The sequence below is a fragment of the Coregonus clupeaformis genome, chromosome 28, assembly GCF_020615455.1.
Source record: "Coregonus clupeaformis isolate EN_2021a chromosome 28, ASM2061545v1, whole genome shotgun sequence".
NCBI lineage: Eukaryota > Metazoa > Chordata > Actinopteri > Salmoniformes > Salmonidae > Coregonus > Coregonus clupeaformis.
Window position 1 is genome coordinate 20128255 of NC_059219.1, and position 16538 is coordinate 20144792.

A 16538-nucleotide genomic window follows, 5' to 3' on the forward strand; every position below is an offset into this window, starting at 1 on the left:
CTTTCCCAAAATCCCAGTCTTAGAAATCCCGTTTGGAATATTCTGGGGATCAGGAGGGAATAAGTTCCTCAGGATTTCTAAAACCCCATAAAATTTTTATTCGGGCCGTGTGGAGGTCTTGATTCTATCGGTTAGTCCAGTTAGAGTGCTTGTGTTGAGGACTGTGAGTGTTTGTGTGTGTGTGTGCATGCATGTGTGTTTTTGTGTGGTGTGTGTTGTGTGTGTGACGTTGGTGTGTTTCTCCTTTAATCCTATGAGCTGAGACAGCCCTGCTGGATGATGAGCCTCACTGGTACAAGCTGCAGACCCACGACGTGTCCTCCATGCCCCTACCCGCGCCTCGCCCAACCCCCCAGCGCAGACAGCTCCACGGAGAGAGCCCCCCCGCGGAGCTACCCATACAGAGTGGGTTGCCCCTCCCTAACATCCTAACCTGTATACTAGTCTATACTAGATCTGTGTGGAAAGCTCCTGTCTGTTCGAGCCCCCAAACCTCAGGATAGGGAATGAGACATGGTGGCGAACCAACCGTCCATTTCGCAAGACATGCACTGTGAAAAGTGACAGAAAGTCAGATAATTTTGAAAAGCCAATATGGTGGCAGGCAGGTGCCCTGTTACCAACTGTCTTTGCCTGTCTGCCAAAGCCTGAATGATTTATAAGTATTAATTACTGTTAGTATGTTGATAGTGTTGTCTGTTTTCTTATCCCTCTCAACTCAACCTGATTCTTACAGAAAAAGCCCGTATTCGTACAATTCAGTCGCCCCCGCATGTTGTTCCATGCTGCTCTCGCCACTGAGCTCTCTCTCCACTCAGTGTTGCTGTTCATCCGAAGACTCCGTCTCTCCCCTCTGCTTCATCCTACTGCACTGTTCTCTACTCCAAAGTGTTCTCTCCTCCACTCCTCCTTACTATCTCACAATTCCCTTCGATCCTCGCTATGCTCCCTCTCCGCTCCACCGCAATCCTTAGACAAGATGGCCGCCTCATGGTCAGCCTCAGACCCGGCAGGTTTCTGTTTCCCAGTCCAGATCCTGGTGATTTAGCTATATCAAAAGAGCTCTGTCCACTCCTCTGTTTATCATTTGAATATGTTGACCACTTGTTTTCCCAGTGCAATGCATTGTCTCATCTCCCGCCCGATGCCAACATTTTCCCTTTGAAAAATATTATGATAATTATTCTGGTTTTTGTTCTTCTTCTCCTTGGCTTGTGTCTGTGTCTCTGTTGTCTGTTGGGTGTGAACTTGTCTTTTGCACTTGACTTGACATATTTCTAATGTATGTAACCTGCACATGTATTTCCAATGTTAAGGCTTGAGATTATTGACAGTGATAGCTGAGTTTTACCATTTTTACGGGCGTTTGTGCATGTGTGTGTGTGTGTGTGAGGTGAAAGAGCTGACTGCTTTAAAACAGGAGCATTAAAACAGTTTCTGCCCGTCTGAGGCGTGGGGAGGGAGAGGGAGAGAGAGAGGGGAGAGAGGGGGGGGGGGGGAGAGAGGGGAGAGAGAGAGAGAGGAGGAGAGAGAGAGAGAGAGAGAGAGAGAGAGAGAGAGAGAAAGAGAGGGAGAGAGGGAGGAGAGAGGCTGAGAGAGCGGCTGCCAGAATGCAGCCCTTGTCATTTCTGTAAAAGCCCAAGTGTCCAGTTGATTTAAGTTGACTGAACAGTGAAGAAGTCAGAAAAGCAGCCAAGTTTAGAGTGAGAGTGGGACGACTCGGAAAGAGGGATGAGGGAGGGAGGGAGTTGTTCTGAAGACGGTTGAGACGGTAGAATACCTCTCAGACTCGATCTTCAGATGTACATTGAATTATTGAAATGTCAGTTCGAAGCGCCACCGTGAAAAACATGGAAGCTATTGCCAATTATGCTAGATGGAGAGGACCACACAACATTGTTTACATCACATCCAACATCATGTCTCACATTATTTATATGTTACAGTTGTTCTCTTTAAATTCTACTTTATATCACATTATAGCTAAAATAGGCAGCTCCCACGTTGGTGGGTAAAACCAGAAGAGGCAGACAGTATATTTCTGGAGAGTATATGTAGGTCTTGGTTGACTCTCTTGGTTGTAAAGTATGGTCAGTAATGGTCAGTGTAAGAACGTGACTTTGAGATACAATATAATACTGTTAAATAGTGTTCTAAAAATAAATAGCGTTCAATTTCTGTGTCTGCGGCTTTCCCTGACTATGTCCAGGACTGGGGCATTAGTCTAGACCAACTGGACATCACTGGTGACAGCTAAGCCACAGAGCCATGGTCTGACCAGGGGAAGAGGACAGACCCTGCAGTAAACTATCCTTCTCTTCTCTTCTTTCTTCATCTCTCCTCCAGGATCTCAGAGAATCAGCGACAGTGAGATCTCTGACTATGACTGTGAAGATGGTGTTGGTGTTGTGTCAGGTAAGATACTACTGACAGAGTCACACATGAATAATAATCATAGTCGCTCACAGTATAATGTTGATGCAGCTAACGCAGGGGTAAACAGTATATGAACATACAGCTGTATGTATGTCTATGTACTGTAATGTATCATATTGTGTTTTAGAAGAAGGTAGCTAGCTAAGATATTGCAGCAGCTCTATAAGGAGCAGTGAGTTTCTTTTCCTTCCCTCTGCACTACAGTAGCTAGCTGCTCTCCTCGCGCAGGCAGCAGGCGCCCACGCTAGTCGCAGCCTGACGCTGCTGCACTTCAAAAGAGAGGCTTTGCGGGGGGGGGGGGAGGAGTTAGGGGGGTTAAGGGTTAGGGGGGGAGAGTTAGGGGGGGTTAGAGAGAGAGGTTAGGAGAGAGAGAGAGGTTAGGGGGTTAGAGAGGAGAGGTTAGAGAGAGAGAGAGAGAGAGAGAGGAGGTACTGTAGCAGGCTAGGCAGAACCCAGACAGCTGTGTGTGTAATAGATGAGGAGGAAACCCTCCCACCTCTGTAACATTCTCATCAGTCCCCCTCTCTCACATCACAGCCTCCTCCCTCACTACGCCCACGATGTCCCTTCACTCAGTGGGAATACCCCTCTTCTCTCTTTCTCTCTCCTCTCCTACCTCTCCCCTCTCTTTTCCCCTCACTCTTTCTTCTCTCTCTCTCTCTCTCTCCTCACCCTCTCTTCTCTTCCCTCCACCCTTGTTTCCCAGAGATTTTTGCTAATCCCCTTTCCTCCTATCTTCTCCATATCAAACTACTGATACTATACTAAGGGAGAAGAAATGATACATTTTCACAGGAATAAAATATTGATTGGTTTTGTCCTCTTGTCTCTTTTAGTAGTTTCTCTTCTCCCTGAAATGAGATGTCACTGCTGTGGTTTTAACAAAGTGAAGCTGTGATGCAGTCACTCTTCTCTGCTGGTTATGTCCTGTTAATTAAGATCTGAGGTTTTCTCCTCTATATATATATGCTTAACACACAGTTTCTAGTCATGTGTGAAGTGGCTTGTCAAGAGAACCAATGAATTACATTTGGGTTGTGCACGCAAGGCAAGCTGATTGCAGAGCTGGGTACTTAGCTAGCCCAGTGTTGGGCTGCTGATCGTTAGAGACCGCAGATGTTAGATAGTGAAATGTAATGATGTCAGGTGGAATTGGTTTAATGTTTCTCTATTGTTTCCACTATAGTAAATATGTATGCTGTAGTGTTATGCAGGACTTGATTGTGAATCATTTAAACATAATATTCATGCACATAATACTGTCCTTTTATGTTAACAGGGTTCCTTCTTTGCATAATTTTAAGGAATTCAGGTTTCACAATGCAGCAAACTCACTTTCAAACATATTTCTAAGAGAAAATCAAATGATCTGGAGATAATTTATAAAAGTATAAAAGTACAAAAGTAGCTGTGAAGGTGAACTTTTCCTCTCATATTTCATAATGTCTTGTGTTTCCTTCCTAATCCTACCTTTGATTCACAGTTACGTTTATCTCATTTTAATGTGCTATACACTCTATTGAATATTAATCAACGTTAATAGTGCAAAGCGTTGACCTTAACCATGGCTCCTGGCCATGGATGATTATTGAATAATTAACTCATTCAAGTTCTATGGACTAATCAGTCTAGCAGGGAAAAGTCATTATAATGTTTCTGATTTTTTGAAAGCTATTTTCATGTTTAATGCAAAAATGTTAACCGCAATGACTTGAATCACATGAACATCGATTTGAGACCAAGCCCTCATTTATTTGAATATAGAGAGCCTCAGCATTTTGAAAATTGAAATCCATCAACCATTATGCCACTGTGTCCAACTTCTGAAAAGTTTGAAAGAATCCTCTGAAAATGAATGTTAAGAAACCTAAATATATTTTTTGTTATGCTAGGTGAACTGCTAAACCATCTTTTATTGCCGTTGACAGTATGGTCGTTATTTGCAGCAGTGTGTATGGTCAATAGGGAGGAAAGGTTGTAGCCTGGTACCAGATCAGTTTGTGCTGCCTTGCCAACTAGACAAGACAGTACACACAGATCTGGGACCAGGTTAGAAAGGCTGTGCTCAGAACAATGAGTCTGTCTCTGAATGACTTCTGACATCTCTCTCTCTCTCTCTCTGTTTCTCTCTCTGTTTCTGTCTCTCTCTCTGTTTCTCTGTTTCTCTCCCTGTTTCTCTGTTTTTCTCTCTCTCTCTCGCTCTCTGTTTCTCTCTCTTTCGGTCTCTCTCTTTCTGTTTCTCTCTCTGTCTCTCTCTTTCCCCCTCTCTCTCCAGACTACCGGCAGAACGGCAGGGACCTACATAGTTCCACGTTGTCTGTCCCCGAACAGGCGATGTCATCCAACCACTGCTCGCGGTCGGCAGATATGAACCGGGCGCGATCGCGGTCTCCCAGTGTCCCCCCTCCACAGAGGTAACTCCCCCACCTCACTTATCCCCCATCTAGCCCAGCATCCCAAGTTGTATCCCTTACACAAAAACAAACAGTATGTGCCAAACTGCACCATACTGGGAACTGAGAACCACAACTGATATCAGAGGTTGTCCTTTAAGTGGTATCTCTGTGATAGTTGTCTTGATAGTAGAATGTTTAATCCAAATAACCGCACTGGGATCTCACTCACACTGACAGTGATAGCATTAAGGTGAGTAGGTGCATCCCCGAGCCACTAGGAGACACTGTGGGGAGTTTGTACTGTGACTGTACAGTACTAGGGGGGTGATCCGGTGATTCTGTTGTATACAGCAGAAGTCTGGACCCCGGCTATGACATTGACCCCGCGTCGTCTCAGTACAGCTCCTCCAGTAGAGTGGACCGGCGCAGTGTGTCCGATGACCACCACTCACCTGACAGGTAGATATACCTGTCTCACACAGCTTGACACAGCTTGACACAGCCTAACACAGCCCCACACAACCTCACACAGCCTCACACACCAGCTCCTGCAGACAACACAACCAACTGGGACTGACAGGGTTCCAACCCGGGATGTCTGCGAGCCACAAGACTGTGTAACTGTTAACCTCTGAGCTAAAGGCATTAGCTCTGGAGCTAACCCAAATGTTCAGGTCTCAGGCACGGTTACTAATCACATGAGCGTGGTTTCACTGAACTGCCTCTGTTACACAACCATACACCTGTTTAATCTGCCTGATGCTTTCACACCTAGAACTGCTATACGGATATCTCACCAAGTGCTCACAAGTCAACCTGTCCCTTTCCCTAAAACTTCCTATGAACTCAAATCTCCTCTCTGTCCTGCAATCGGTGGATCTTAAACTAACCTCTTCTCTTCTTTGTGTTCAAATCCTGTTGCCTTATTAATACTGAGCGGGGTTCATTAACTCCGGCGCTCAGACTAATTAGAATCACAATTCTGCATCCCAAATGGCACCCTATTCCCTATATAGTGTACTACTTTTGAACCTGTTTTATTAGTCGAATGTACGGGATACGCATGGTATACATGGTCCAACAAAATGCTTGCTTGCAGGTTCCTTCTGGACAATGCAACTACAATAAGAAATAAGAAACGATAAGGACAGGGCTCTGGTCCAAAGTAGTGCGCTATGTAGGGAATAGGGTGCCATTTGGGACGCAACCCATACAACTACATTTTAAACACAGGCCAATTTACTAGTAGATAATTATATATGGAAGAAAACCATATAACTAATGTAAATGCATGCCAATATACTTTAGATAGATTACAGTGACCATAGAACCAAACACATTCCAATCACCCTTTAATGAGTGTAGTAATAGAGTTTAATAGCAGCTGTTAATCTGTGAGAGGGAACTAAACTACAGTATAACACCACTGTCTCTTCTACTGTTCCTCTTCACTGGAGCCTTTTGCTGTACCCCATATGGCACCCTATTCCCTATAGAGTGTTCTACTTTTCACCAGAGCCCTATGATTCTTGGTCAAAAGTAGTGCACTATGTAGGGAATATTGTGCCATTTGTGACACATCCTGTGTTTGCCTGGGGCCATGTGGTGTTATGATGTTCCTTCCTCCACCACACCTGAGACTATAGTAATATAATCTCTAGAATGGACAACCCCACTCAAGTCATTACCCATCAGTGTACTGTCAAATTGCTGTGGTCTGAGGGGCCTTTCCCATTCTAGTCATACTGTTTCTGTGGCAGTGCCAGACAGGTCCCGCTACAGCACCAACACCAGCCCAGCGTCTCAGACATACAGCTCAGCCTTGGCACAGTTCTCTTCTCCTTACTTACTTACCTCCTCCCATCGTCCAATTAAGTTGATTTGATATTTCTGAGGCGAGGATGGTTGAGGCAGTCTAAATCAGGGCCAGACACAGGAAATGCACTTATCTAGATTGTGTGTGACAGACAGTTGCTCACTAAGACTGTATTTCAGCTTCTCCTTAATCAACTACTGCTGTTATTTATTGAAAACAGTTGAAAATTAGGAAACAGGAAATGAGTCATTGTGTGTACCAAATGGCACCCTATTCCCTATAAAGTGCACTACTTTTGACTATAGCCCTATGGGCCTGGTCAAAAGTAGTGCACTGTAAAGGGAATAGGGTGCCATTTGGGATGTATTCATAGATCATTTGGAAATGACCCAGTCTATCTCTAATAATAATAATAATACTTTCTTACATCATTATTTTGGGGAATTTACATTTTTGAGAGGTTGTTTATATTGCCTCTGTGTTATTTTGTTTTGAAATCCAACAACATATGAATGTACTTTAGTTTGTTTTTCAGTTTATGTTGTAAAGTTATTAACTAATGCAGAAATTGATGTACAGACATTTGGACAGTTAGGGGGCCATTCCTGAATTGGATTGTGAATCCCATACAGTAACACCAACAACGTTCAGTATCTTACAAGGTTTGGTTTGAATCCACTGTGCAGCATGTGTGTTACAGTACAGAACAGTAAGTTAGGAGCGCCTCATCATGCATCGCAATGGGTTTTCTAACCTGAGGAAGGACTGCACCAACATCCTCTCCTTCTCTCCTCCAACACTGTACCGCCAACCCCCTCTCTCTCTCTCTCGCTGTGTCTCTCTCTCGCTATCTCTCTCTCTCTCTCTCTCTCTCTCTCTCTCTCTCTCTCTCTCTCTCTCTCTCTCGCCCTCTCCCTGTGTCTCTCTCTCGCTATCTCTCTCTCTCTCTCTCCCTGTGTCTCTCTCACTATCTCTCTTTCCCAGTGTCTCTCTCTCGCTATCTCTCTCTCTCCCTCCCCGTGTCTCTCTCTCGCTATCTCTCTCTCTCTCTCTCTCTCCATGTCTCTCTCCTATCTCTCTCTCGGTCCCTTCTCTCTCTTGTTATCTCTCTCTCTCGTTCTCTCTCTCGCTCTCTCTCTCTCTCTCCCTCTCCCTTCTCTCTCTCTCTCTCTCTCTCTCTCTCTCTCTCTCTCTCTCTCTCTCTCTCTCTCTCTCTCTCTCTCTCTCTCTCTCTCTCTCTCCCTTCCCTTCTCTCTCTCTCCATCTCTCTCTCTCTCTCTCTCTCTCCCCTGTGTCTCTCTCTCTCTATCTCTCTCTCTCTCCCTGTGTCTCTCTCTCACTATCTCTCTTTCCCAGTGTCTCTCTCTCCTATCCTCTCTCTCTCCCTCCCTGTGTCTCTCTCTCACTATCTCTCTCTCTCTCTCTCCATGTCTCTCTCTCGCTATCTCTCTCTCGGTCCCTGTGTCTCTCTCTTGTTATCTCTCTCTCCCCGTCTCTCTCTCTCTCTTTCTCTCTCTCTCTCTCTCTCTCTCCCTCTCCCTGTGTCTCTCTCACTATCTCTCTTTCCCAGTGTCTCTCTCTCGCTATCGCTCTCTCTCCCTCCCCGTGTCTCTCTCTCGCTATCTCTCTCTCTCTCTCTCTCTCTCTCTCTCTCTCTCTCTCCATGTCTCTCTCTCGCTATCTCTCTCTCGGTCCCCGTGTCTCTCTCTTGTTATCTCTCTCTCTCCCCGTGTCTATCTCTCGCTATCTCTCTCTCTCTCCCTCTCCCTGTCTCTCTCTCTCTCTCTCTCTCTCTCTCTCTCTCTCTCCTGTGTCTCTCTCTCGTCATCTCTCTCTCTCTCTCTCTCCCCCTGTGCCTCTCTCTCGCTATCTCTCTCTCTCTCCCTGTGTCTCTCTCTCACTATCTCTCTTTCCCAGTGTCTCTCTCTCGCTATCGCTCTCTCTCCCTCCCTGTGTCTCTCTCTCACTATCTCTCTCTCTCTCTCCATGTCTCTCTCTCGCTATCTCTCTCTCGGTCCCTGTGTCTCTCTCTTGTTATCTCTCTCTCTCCTTTCTCTCTCTCTCTCTCTCTCTCTCTCTCTCTCTCTCTCTCTCTCTCTCCCATTCTCTCTCTCTCTCTCTTTCGCTCTCTCTATCCTCTCTCTCCCTCTGTGTCTCTCTCTTGCTATCTCTCTCTCTCTCCTGTGTCTCTCTCTCCTATCTCTCTCTCCCCGTCTCTCTCTCTCTCTCTCGCTATTGCTCTCTCTCCCTCCCTCTCTCTGGCTACCTCTCTCTCTCCCTCCCTGTGTCTCTCTCTCATTATCTCTCTCTCTCCCCATGTCTCTCTCTCTCTCGCTATCTCTCTCCCTGTGTCTCTCTCTCGCTATCTCTCTCCCCCATGTCTCTCTCTATCTCTCTCTCTCTCTCCCTGTGTCTCTCTCGCTATCTCTCTCTCTCTCTCTCTCTCTCTCTCTCTCTCTCTCTCTCTCTCTCTCTCTCTCTCTCTCCCCCGTCTCTCTCTCTCGCTATCTCTCTCCCTCTCCATGTCTCTCTCTCTCTCTCTCTCTCTCTCTCTCTCTCTCTCTCTCTCTCTCTCTCTCTCTCTCTCTCTCTCTCTCTCTCTCTCTCTCTCTCTCTCTCTCTCTCTCTCTATCCCTGTGTCTCTCTCTCGCTATCTCTCTCCCTCTCCCCGTGTCTCTCTTTTGCTATCTCTCTTGCCCCGTGTCTCTCTCTCGCTATCTCTCTCTCTCCCTGTGTCTCTCTCTCTCTCTCTCTCTCTCTCTCTCTCCCTGTGTCTCTCTCTTGCTATCTCACTCTCTTCCTCCCATCCCTCTCTCTCTCTCGCTCTCTCTCTCTCCCTGTGTCTCTTTCTTTCCATCTCTCTCTCTCTCCCTGTGTCTCTCTCTCTATCTCCCCATGTCTCTCTCTCGCTATCTCTCTCTCTCTCTACCCATGTCTCTCTCTCGCTATCTCTCTCTCTCTCCCCGTGTCTTTCTCTCACTATCTCTCTCTCTCTCCCTGTGTCTCTTCTCTCTCTTTCTCCCTCTCCTCCCTCCCCATTCAGCCCCATCCAACCATGTCTCTGTTCTCTCCCTTCATGTCTCGCAGCCATTTTCTCACCCTACCTCGATCCAGACGCTGTCAACCTAGTGATGATCATCAGAAGGAATCCAGGTAGACCCTTACCTGACAGTGCATGTTCCTCCCTCCCTCCCACCCTCCACTCCGTCCCCTGTCTGTCTGTAGAAAGCTGCTGGCCTATCAAGCTTCAAACCTGTGTTGGTTTAATGGCAATGGCACACAAACCTATTCACTTCACATCCCAAGCCAATGCCATTGACGACACAACGTGTGGTGTGGTGTGGGCAGCCAGGTATATATTTCTCCCTTCCAGGACAAATATACTGTATATGCATCAGTGTAGTGTGTGGCCTTTTGTAGAAAAAAAGGTGCTATCTAGAATCTAAAAGGGTTATTTTGCTGTCCCCGTAGTAGAACCCTTTGAATAACCCTATTAGGCTCCATGTAGAACCCTTTCCCCAGAGGATTCTATATGGAACCCAAAATAGTATTTGTTATCTTAGATTGTACCTTGAGATATACCTCAAAGAAACTAGTCTGTCAATACTGTGAAATGGATGTGTCCTGTGGTTTTCTGTTTGTGAAGAGTTGTCCAGCAGAGGTAGTTCCCCCTGCCCAGTGTCCACGCTGTGTTGTACCAGTGTATATGACGGTATATGAATCATATATATCTGATATACAGTCCTTATGATGGCTACCCATCCACAGCGGTCAAGGTGGAAGTTGTGTTTGGATCAAACCACAAGAGAATAGTAGAGGTACAGAGAGTTGGTGCGCTCCCATCAACTGTCCCCTTAACAGTCTACAGAGAGTTGGTGCGCCCCCATCAACTGTCCCCTTAACAGTCTACAGAGAGTTGGTGCGCCCCATCAACTGTCCCCTTAACAGTCTACAGAGAGTTGGTGCGCTTCCATCAGTTGTCCCCAACTGTCCCCAGGGTCATGTGAAAACCAGGTTCCGTCCACAGGTTCATGACCTTCTCTCACTCTGTCACACCTGACCAACCTGGTGTTAAGGTATTCTTAAAACACACATTGACTCCCTCTGACCGCTCTCTTTTCGCCAGCCGCAACCACCGCATATCCAACATCAGTCGAGAAGAGGCAGTCAGGTTACTGCGCTCCACTAGGATGTCCCGAGCCCACTCTGAGGGCGCGTACTCCTCCTCTGCTTCCTTCGACTATGACTACAAGAGGTATTCACATTACAGTGTCTCTACGTATATATCCACAGTCAGCCATTTTGTGGGTCTTTTTCTCTGTAGTCGTCTGTATGACATTAACATTTTTCTATGTGATTGTAAAAGGTGATGAACCCCCACGTGATATCCTGGGTGATATCTGGTTCTGGAGCATGTCATCACAGCTCTGCTCAAGTTGTGTACTAGACCCATAAACAACACAACTGCCTCCGATTACTGTGTAATATTGAGGCTGCTGCGAGCTCTCGTGTCTCGACATCAGTTGTGACACGTATCGTACTCTGTTGATGTTTTGTTGTCATGCCTACTAGTCTACCATCAGTGGTTGTTTTGGTGATGACTGGTGTCCTGTTTGTATCTGGGTAAATAAAGGTTGGTAGCTCTGATGCTCAGCTCTGCAGGTAATATAAGGGCTGCATTAAACAAAAGGACACATGGCCTTTTTGATGCTGCTGGTGGTAATGGGCTGTTTACCTTACCTTTATTAATGCATGGTTGTCTCTAACATTACCCCGCCATCTTGGATGGCCTGGATTATTATTAACAGTGGTTAACTGTATGTCTGCAGTTGGTATTTGATCTGGCCCTCTATGTCCTCTTCAAACTATGTCGTTTTCATTCTGATGAAGGCCAATATGGCCGAAAAGGTCAATACCACTAGAATAAAGGATATTTTTATAATCTCAAGAATGAGAACTATGCCTAGCCATTCTCCTCATGCTGATTCTCAGAGGGTCTGTCTGTTTCTCTTCTGTTCTGGACCTGACTGACTTTCTCTATGCTAAGAGTGCTAAGTATGGGAAGCTCAGCCTTGCCCCATTCCCAGGCTGTGCCAGCACTATGATGGCCTAGGTTCAGGTTCAGGTTCCCCCAGGTGCGTGTGCCAGGCCCAATGTTGTGATGTGCCAGTTCAGCGGGCCGGGCCGAGCCGGGCACTCCCAAATGATGCCCTAGTCCTTATATAGTGCACTACTTTTGACCAGAGTCCTATGGGAACTGGTAAAATGTAGTGCACTAAATAGGGAATAGGGTGTCATTCGGAACGCAACATCACACTCTCAGCACCCCCTGGAGTAATGCTGCAAATAGCTCCTCCTGGGCTCCCATCGCTGCCATCTGGCTGTCAGTCAAAAACGACACGCCGTGCATTTTCTCTCCAGCAGAAAAAAACGATGAGTTGTCAGAACTGAGGCAGCGCAACTGACTTTATTCAAGTGTCACAAAGTTTCCCTGAGCGAGGCCGCGGCCCAGATAGCTTCTCTCTCTCTCTGTCTGTCTGTAGATTGGCAGGGAGATTAATGGTTCTCACGTCCTATGGCAGTCACGCAGTCACAGAGGAAAGGTGAGGAGAATAAAATGTCCCTTCCGCTTCCATTCCCAACTGTGTGTCTTCTCTTTCTGCTATATTCAGACAGATTAGGAGAGAGAGAGACAGAGACAGAGGGAGAGGGAGAGAGAGAGGGGAGAGAGAGAACAGAGAGGGAGAGTCAGAGAGAGAGAGAGGAGTGGCTCAGAGCCCCGGGTGGTCACTGGGGCCCGTGAGGCCCCTGAGAATGGGCCCCTGCCAGCACAGTAGATCTAGACAGTGACCTTGGATAGAAGCCATGCTCCTCACACATGATTGGCTGTAGAACTAGAAAGTAAAGTATTTGTCTGTGTCCCAAATGGCATCATATTCCCTTTATAGTGGACTGCTTTTGACCAGGCCCCATAGGGTTGAGATGGCAAGTCTATATTGTGGGGGACTTCATATTGTAGCTACTTCAGTAGATGTATAGTTTTAGCAGGAGTAGTGCAGTGGTGCAAGGTAATAACAGTGTAGATGTTACATAGATGCATATATGTTACAGTAGCACTGGTGCTGTAGTAGATGTAACTAGAGTTTTAATGTTTCTACTGTGCAACAAAGGTGTGCAAATATTATCAGAGTATATACTAACCACGCCAGACTTGGGCTGTTTGAGTTAATATTTAGACTGGGTTGAAATCCCAAGGGAATATCCTGAACGGTAGAGCGAGAGAGAGCAGAGCTATGGTTCTATGGTGTACTACAGTATCCATCACAACACACCTCTAGTAACTAACAAGTTGTTTGATTCTGACATCTCCTTTACTGTTCAAAGCCATCAATCCCCTGGACGTAACGACCTGAGGATCGTAGACCACTAATGATTATGATGATGGTCACCATCGTTAAAGTCTCAGGCAACGTAAGGTCATTCACTGGCTGATGAAGTGGCTGTGTTGCGATTGGCTGGTGTAGAACAGGAGTGACCCGAACGCTGTGTTGCGATTAGCTGCTTTACAACAGGAAGCAGGAAGCATAGCCTCTGCTGGACAACTTTCCACTCAATTAACATTCACTATTTTAATGTGCTGCCACCGTGTTCTCAGTGTTTTGTGTTTTGACTTTGCAAATGCCGCTCATGTCAGATGATAATCCACATCTGGTCAAAATAAGGTATTTTTCTTGATGAGCATTTGCAATGACAATGATATGTCTAACTGATGTGACCTGATCTTCAAGATATACACATGCTATTGAGAGGTAATAACACTTACTGCCTATGAAGATGCTTATGGAACAACACACAACAAAACAACAGAATATTCTTGTTTTTTATTGTACATAATGATACTGTGTACATTTTCTTGTGTACTTGTATGTGAAATGCATTTTATTCCATTTTATTTCCAAACTGCTCAAAGTGCCAAAAATATATTTTCTTGGTCTTTTTCCAACTGCATTTCAGTTACATTTTACAATGGCAGGGCGGCGACAGCTTCAGGCATGTACCGTGCAGGAGTATTGTAAGCTAGTAGGCTGAATGGAAACCAACCAACACATGCTATTCCACTATTCTCTCACATCTCATTCCAAAGGGCCTCCCACTCACTCACTCAGTCACCTACCACAGATGAGGGACACATTGTCCCCTGCCTGTCCCTGTCCCTGTCCCTCCCTGTCTCACCACATACCACTGCTACGCCCTGTTCCTACTCTACTGTAGGTGCCAGCAGGTCCCTCTGGGGCCCAGCCCAGGGACCCAGGCCATGCAGCACTCTGCTGTATCATATCACCTGATCATCATCAGCAGCTCCACTGAGCCCCCCTCCTTCCTTCCCTTCTCTCAATAACGTGTTGCAGGAACCACGGAGCCGTTGATAGGCATGAGTATCACAGCAGGTCCAGGTCAGCTGACCAGCGTCCCCGCGCTAGAGCGCACCACCACCTCCCGCTCGCGGTCCACGGAGCGGCCCGACTCCGCCCTCATGAGGTCCATGCCGTCTTTACCCTCCGGACGCTCCGCCCCTCCCTCACCTGCCTTAACGAGGTGACCAGACAGACACGTCTACAGGAGGCTGGTGTCATTTTAAATCAGACGACGGGTTCATTGTAATGGCTGGAATGGAGTGAATGGGATGGAATCAAACACATGCGTTTGATGTGTTTCATACCTTTCCATTTCTGCCATTGCAGCCATTAAAATGAGCCCATCCTCCGATTTCTCCTCCCACCAGCCTCCACTGCATAGCTACTGCCCCACCAATCCAAAGAATAACCAACAACCACCACCCACCCCTCTCTCTGCCTGTCTCACTGCAACCAACCACCACCCACCCAGCATCCAATCAGCATCCAGCCAGCTCACCACTTTATCATTTACACCCCTAAAGCAACGAATGGTGCTGCATTTCCTTCCCCATCCCAGACTGGTAGTAGACTAGATACTAACTCTTTTCGTTTTTGGAACACACTACTTATACAGTACTTTGACTGAGTATAGTAGTGCTGGACCACATTGTGATTTTCTTTCTTTACTAACATGACCTATCATTATCCAGTAATTACATTCTTTATTCCAGTTTTTATTTCTATTCTAATTTTTTTTAGTAGACCGTCAGATCGCATGGTCGCATTGGTCCACATTGAACGAACGCCCATGGGTGCTGTCCTCACTCTTTCCTTGCAGCTTGATGGGTCGAGTGAAACATGCGATTCATCACCTTGCTACTGATGCTACATTATCTCTAGCATGTCATGTGCCAAATGTAATTGTTTATGTGCTTTAGAGTTCACCGACTTCCTTTTTCTGTTTGGTTAAGGTACCAGTACACCTCAATACAAGCCATTTTCGGGCAATAACTTTTAGTCATTAGAAAATTAAGTGATAATTCAAGCTACAGTATTAAATGGATGCTTCTACATAGCCTGACTTCAAAACATATTCTCAGAAGCCCTTTTGAATACAGATTTGTTTAGCAGACACACATGCTCAACTGGCAGATGCTGTAAAAACATAATAAAAGTCTTACGGGACAAAGAATATCTGTTGAGAATACGTTCAATCGATATATTTTTTTAAATACACTACAGAAAGTAAAAGGCAGTTAGTTATTCACTTGATCAGTTAATTGATCAGGTAATTTTCTGTTTGTGTCCAGCTTTCACCGATCCAATAACATGGCAGCATCCCTGGTTGAGCATGGACATGATTGTTCACAACATGTCCAGTATATATGAACTGACATATATATGTGTTTGATACAATCTTTTTCCCATGTTTGGTTCATTAGCAACCCCAGTAGACAGTAGTAGTTTGTTTGTGATGTGTTGATGTTTCTACAAGCAGCCTGAAACCATCCTATCCTCTTACATAACAAAGCAAAGCACGCTGGGAAATGTAGTCCTTCTGCTTGTCCAGGGCCTTCCAACCAATCACAGGTCAGCTCTGTGCATGACCTCTGATCCCTGACTCACCCAGACTGTACCACTTTATGTGTCGTCCCCCCCCCCACTAGGGCTAACCCCCGCAGCGGATCGGCCCAAACCAGCCCCACCAGTACCCCCGATGTCTGACAGGAGAGGAGGTCGGCAACTACCACAGCTTCCACCCACAGGGACCAAGGGCAGAAGTAAGTTCTCAGCTTATTTTCTTTACCCAGCTCTGGGCCTCAGTGGCATCACTGTCACTCTGGTAGCTTTGGTGTGGTTTGGTGACACCTCAAGGCTTTTCTCCATTGGTCACTATGGTCACTTACTTTGGAACAGGTTTGACTTTGATTGAAGCATTTCTTTGTCAGAAGTAATTGTTTCTTGTTATTTGCTGTTCTTTAGCTGGGTATGGCACCTTGAGATATGTGTTATTTTTGTGCCATTAACCTCTGAGTGGGAAAAGGCTCATGGCAAGTTTAACAGATACTGCTGTCTGTTGGTTCACTCTGGTCAGTTGCTCATGAACGACAGAGCTTGGCTCAGAATCTCTCGACTCTTCCAACATTGTTAAGCTGTGTCTTCTGTCTTAGTGAGTTTGTTGTGTGTTCTTGTCTCTCTCTGTTGTTATCAGTGTTAACCAGGGTGTCCTGTGGACGGTTTAAAACATGTGTTGTAACCTTGGTCAGTCAGCGATATTGGTGATGTTGTCTCTTCATAAACATTTGATGTTTTTTATTTTAACATACACTACCGGTTAAAAGTTTTAGAACGCCTACTCATTCAAGGGTTTTTCTTTATTTTTACTATTTTCTACATCGTAGAATAATAGTGAAGACATCAAAACTATGAAATAACACATATGGAATCATGGAGTAACCAAAAAAGTGTTAAACAAATCAAAATATATGTTAT

At 45.8% G+C, this 16538-nt stretch overlaps 1 pseudogene; it reads left to right on the forward strand.

Annotated features, from left to right (window-relative positions):
• Positions 1-15978, forward strand: part of LOC123482084 — a 76051-nt pseudogene extending 60073 nt beyond the window's left edge.
• The last annotated feature ends 560 nt before the right edge of the window (positions 15979-16538 follow it).